Here is a 6,000-nt window from a genome sequence, read left to right on the forward strand (position 1 = left end):
AAAATCAACTTGTAAAGAAATGAAATACATTGATTTTAGTTTACGTTCTAAAATTAAATGATAAGAAATCAACTTATAAATTATGCACGTTTTATGAAGAAAACAAATTCACAATGTGAAAATTTTAAATTGAATACAATAGCCATAATTTTTGAATGTTTCGATTGCGGTCTTTTAAAACGTCCAATGCAAAGGTTTATATTTAAATACAGTTCAAATATCCTAATAAACTAAAAAAAATTGCTAGCAAAATTTTATGCTAATTATAAATGTGAGTAGTATACTAAATGTTACTTCTAGCGCACCTAAATTTAAGGGGCAAAAATATTAGCAAAAACTACCGATTTTTGCACTAGTAACAGCAAAAATATAATATTTTCCTTAAAAATAGAGCCCCTTAATAGTGTTATTCGCCAGCGCAATTGTAGTATTACTTCTAGCCCACCCAAATTTAAGGTTTGAATTTTTAACACAAAAAAAAACGAAAAAATCTTTAAAAAAACATGCCCCTTAAACTACATTTTATCATCATATATTAAGGTTCTGAATTCTAGTGCAAAACAAATTTAAGAGTGAAACTCTACTGCGTAAGGTTTGATTTTCACCTCAAAAATAACCAAAAATCTAGATAGAAATTAACCATATTTTCATGAATAAAGTCTTCCATTTAACATTTTTTGTAAAAATTCTGCTCCTTAAACTACTTTTTATCATCAAATTTTAAAGTTTGAAATCGAGTGCAAATTGATTAAGGGGTAAAGTCGGTTAGGTACGTCATTTTCAATGTTATAGCATAGTATTTCTTTCAATTTTCCAAGTTGTTTTTTAAATGTATGCACAGTGTACACAATAAGCATAAATAATAGCATGGGTCAATTTCACTTTTAGACTCATAACATTTAACCAGTTGAATCATTATGAACATAGGCATCTGTTATATCAGTGTTTCCCAAAGTGGTCCATATGGACCCCCAGAGGTCCGTGGTACCATTCAGGGGGTCCTTGTAGAATTAAAACTGATTTAGGGGTCCCTGAACAACGTCAGGGGGTCCGCGTGAGATTTAATATAAAATAATAAAATTGTAAATGGTTTTTATTATTATGAAAATTAAGATAAGTAAAATAGTAGTGATTTTTATGTCCTAAGTAAACTATAAATAAAGGTGGGTGCTTATAATTATTAACAGTGGTTTGTTATAAATTAAACAGTTGATTTAAAAATTTTCTTATATCTTTTATTCACTTTTTGAGGGATAACAGTATGAATGAGTCGAAGAAAAAACTCCGAAAATACAGGACCGTCGCCAATAGCCCATTGTGCAGCTCTAGTGCGACGTAAATGAACTACAACAACGAAAATACAGTGTTGAATATTCTTCACCAGGAAATAGTACTTTACCTATGAAACAGATTAACTTTAATGCCAACAGATGGCGCGCAGACTGAAGGAATATTTCTTAAATTTACTAAAACACGATCTATTGTTTCTTTCTGGGGTTTTATCGAACCAAAAGGATATATTTTTATGGTTTCTTTCCCTATCGTTTTTTATTTTAACTGATTAACAAGATCCGATTTGATAAATGATGGCTGGAGGCTACCACCAAAGGTCGAACCATCTTGAAGATAAAAAAATTGAAAGCCAAAATAGGAAAGTCTGCATACGATATTATTCAGCAGGCCAAGGCTCACATGGGCTGCATAATGTGAAATGTAATTTTTCTAATTCTCGAAAAAATAATACGTTGTTTCCGTTATTTCAATAAGATAAGTAATTTTAATGTGATTTAATATATGAATCTTAATCTGCAGCTTAACGAGGTTTCGTGAAACTTCTGAACAGTCAGGAAAAATTAAATATGAGTGAGAAAGATGGTGGTATATTATTTACATTCTTTACGCTATTGTTATGAGTTTTAAAAGTGTCAATACTCTATCTAGCATAGTTATCGAAATTTCTCGTTTACTATCTTCGTTTTCGATTTAATTTTGAATTGGATTAATGCGTTAGTTTTAATTATTACAACTTGTTAAATTAAATATCTTCAATACCTAATTTTTTTTTTTTTTATTGCTTCTGCTTAATATTCCACCTTTTTTTCCCGCTATTTGGGCAAAAATTAATAATTAATATTAGCTTTTATTAACGAATTTATAGATCGCACATCACGATAAGCAATTAAGACATTACCGTGATTTGCATTAATGTAACTTTTGATTCGAATTCATGGAATTTCGTATATTCTTGGAATCATATTATTCAATTTTCATATTGACTCGTTTTCGAATCACCCATCCGAATTGACGCGAACTCAAATACCACATCGCGTTTCAAATTAACTCGATTAATGCATCGCAATTTGAAAATCGGACATCGCGACCCGTATTCGTGTGATTTAAAAAATCACGCGTAGCTCTTGAAATTCAATTAACCCACCACGATTCGTATTCCCTTGGTATAAGAAATAGTATATTACAATCCCACAAACAGTAATTCTGCTGGATTTTCCGGAAGATTTTACTTTCTTATTTAAATTTATTGTATAATTTTAAATTTTTTAATCTATTCTTGGATTTAAAAAGGAGAAACTAAAGATATATACACTCTATAACAAAAAAAAATCGACGCACTAAGAAGGAGTTGTCCGATTGAAACGAAAATTGGTGGATAGGAAGACAATGTACAAAATAGTAAATTATTAAAATTGCAGAACAATTTAATAATTTATTGCCGAGTTACAGTAACAAGTTCAATAAGGAGTTGACCCACCTCTAGCCTGGATACAAGCTGCCACACGGCGTGGCATAGACCGATAAAGCTCTCGGATGGTCTCTTGCGGTATTTCCTGCCAAATTCGATCCAATTGTCGAACGAGGTCATCAACATTCCGTGCCAGATGCAATCGCCTTCCCATCATATCCCAGACATGCTCGATGGAGAGAGAGATCTGGTGATCTGGCAGGCCAAGGAAGAGTTTGACAAGCTTGCAGACAGTTCATAGCAACACGTGCCGTATGTGATCTGGCATTGACCTGCTGAAAAACCAGCCCAGGGCGCTACAAAAGGAACGGTAGCAAAACAGGTCTTAGGATGTCGTCGACGTACCACTGTGCAGTAAGTGTACCTCTAATGACGACCAAAGGGGTCCGGCTGTCAAAGGGAATGGCACCCCAGACCATAATGCCTTGTTGAGGGCCGGTGTGGCGTGCAATAGTGAAGGCAGGATCCCCCCTCTGCCCTGTGCGTCTCCAAACACGTCTTCGATGATCGTCAGGACACAATTGGAAGAGGGATTCGTCGCTAAAGACTATACGTCCCCAGTCGGCATCATTCCAGCCATATCTGTTCAAAATATTCATGCATACGAAATTTCAAAGAAATCGGATGATTGCTTCTTGGTGCGTCGATTTTTTTTATAGAGTGTATATATACGTGGATTGAAAAGAAAACCAAACTTTATTCATAATCAATAGTTGGTAGAGCCTCCACGAGACGCAATTACAGCGTGAGCCCTCAGGGGCATACTTTCCACAAGTCCTTGAGTGACGGCTAGTGGTATTTTCTTCCATTTGGCTTGGAGAAGACGTGTAAGTTTCTTCACCGATTTTGGACGTGTAGTACACCCCTTAATTTGGCGATCCAACTCGTCCCAGAGTTTCTGGATAAGGTTCAGTTCTGGACAGACCAGTCCATTGGATTAACCCCATTGGCACCATACTATGCTTTGGTGACCCTCGAAACATGACAACTAGCGTTGTCGTCCTGGAAGTCACAGGGGTCCACCCCGTAAAACTGCCACAACGTCGGAAGCACATTTTCATCCAAAATAGTGCCACAAGTGCAGTAGGTGCCACAAGTGCAGTAGGCATCTTGCATGGGACTATTGCCGATGTTGCTCCCTACACGATATATACCGGTGGAGGGCTTTGACGTATCTCAGGATCGCAGATATATTCATTTGCATAGGTGTCCAAAATACTTATTGGTAGTTAGGGTATATATATATATTCTAAGTGCAAGTAGAGTAACAAATTCAAAACCCAACTTACAGGGATTACTGGTCAAACTCTAAGGCAGTAGCATCCTCTCTGCAGTGTATGCCGGTCCCCAAAATTACACAGTTAAACTTTAAACACTGAAGGAACCTGGGATACCCTATAGCGTACTACAATGGGCGGGTATTTACACACACAACATTATGATGATCGCATCACAATTTCTTTATCAAAAGCATGAAAAATCCCTAAAATGAAAAAGTGAACATTTGCATATTTCTTTTTAGATAAAAACATCGTTTTTAGTAAAATTTACTAAATGAATCTCTTATTTCTTTTTTAATTTAAATAAATGTTATTGATTAGTTTTAGAAGTAAAATTATCTCCTTTTTTATTAACCTATTGCTATTAGAAATTTTAAAGTTCCCTTATGAAGTTACAATATACACTGAAGAGCCAAAAAAAACTGGTATACCTGCCTAATATCGTGTAGGGCCCCCACGAGCACGCAGAAGTGCCGCAACACGACGAGGCATGTATTCGATCAATGCGTGAAGTAGTGCTGGAGATAATTGACACCATGAATCCTGCAGGGCTGTCCATAAACCAGTGGGAGTAAAAGGGGGTGGGGATATCTTCTGAACATCACGTTGCAAGGCATCCCAAATATGTTCACTAATGTTCATGTCTCGGGATTTTGGTGGCCAGCGGAAGTGTTTAAATTCAGAAGAGTGCTCTTGGATCCACTCCCAGACATGAACATTATTGAACTTATTTGGGATGCCGTGCAACGTGATGTTCAGAAGATATCCCCACCCCCTTTTACTCCCACTGGTTTATGGACAGCCCTGCAGGATTCATGGTGTCAATTATCTCCAGCACTACTTCACACATTGATCGAATACATGCCTCGTCGTGTTGCGGCACTTCTGTGTGCTCGTGGGGGCCCTACACGATATTAGGCAGGTATACCAGTTTTTTTGGCTCTTCAGTGTAGTTATCTATAGTTATTTTACATTAAAGAACTATATGTAGAAAGAAAAACTTACATTTTAAAATGACCAACTTGTTAAATACTGTATGACTAGTAATATATATTAATACATTTGTCAAAAGAAAAATAATAGTTTCTAATTTACATTTTACTACAACTTCGGAAAATCATTTTAAAGATAAAGCAAAAGATGGCAGGTATGAAATTATATAGTATCAATGCAATTTGTACACATGAGATAAAAAATCTTACGTCACGTTTTCTCTTCATACATATTTTTCCTTCTAAATTGTCCACTTCCGGGTAACTTTATTTATTGAATTTTTTATTTAGTATTTCATTAAATATAGTAAGTTTTTTTTAATAAAAACAGGTATCAATATTTGTATGGTTAAAATATTAAAGTTCAGTAATTGGCAATGCAAGAACATTTAAAATTTAGCCTTTCTGTCAGTTTTTCACTCTGTTACCTTTTTTTTCTACGTTACCTACCATTTATTAAGCTTTAATTCCTTATTAACTTAGCAAAAATTAATTTATTGGGAAAATCGGTTTTTGATTTAAATTTACAGTGTAAATTTAACTTGAGTTTTAATTGTTTATTGTTTCAGTAACTTAGTTTTTTTTTATTATTATTTAAACACTATTGAACATATATAACAGAGGGGAATGAAATACAGATTCAAATTAGTGTTTTATTTCTTATATTTAATGTCTTTATTTTCAAAAAGTGCACTGCTGTTTTATAGACACAAAACATTCCATTTGCAGCTGAAATTTAAATGGGTAGAAATTCGAATAGTAATTTTGTTAAGAATTTTTTTTTAAAAATGCTTTTTAAAATGAATACATTTTGAAAATGACCCACACAAATGCATGTTGATTATTTAGTCAAGTTCAGCAAAATATAAAAATATTTCTGCAAATTAATTGCCAAGTAAACTATCAATTTTTCACCATTGGTAAATATCTTTTAACAGACTATAAGTTGGCAGGTATGAGATATTGC

This window comes from Parasteatoda tepidariorum, chromosome 7, assembly GCF_982258835.1.
Source record: "Parasteatoda tepidariorum strain Cologne lab strain chromosome 7, Ptep-v5.0, whole genome shotgun sequence".
NCBI lineage: Eukaryota > Metazoa > Arthropoda > Arachnida > Araneae > Theridiidae > Parasteatoda > Parasteatoda tepidariorum.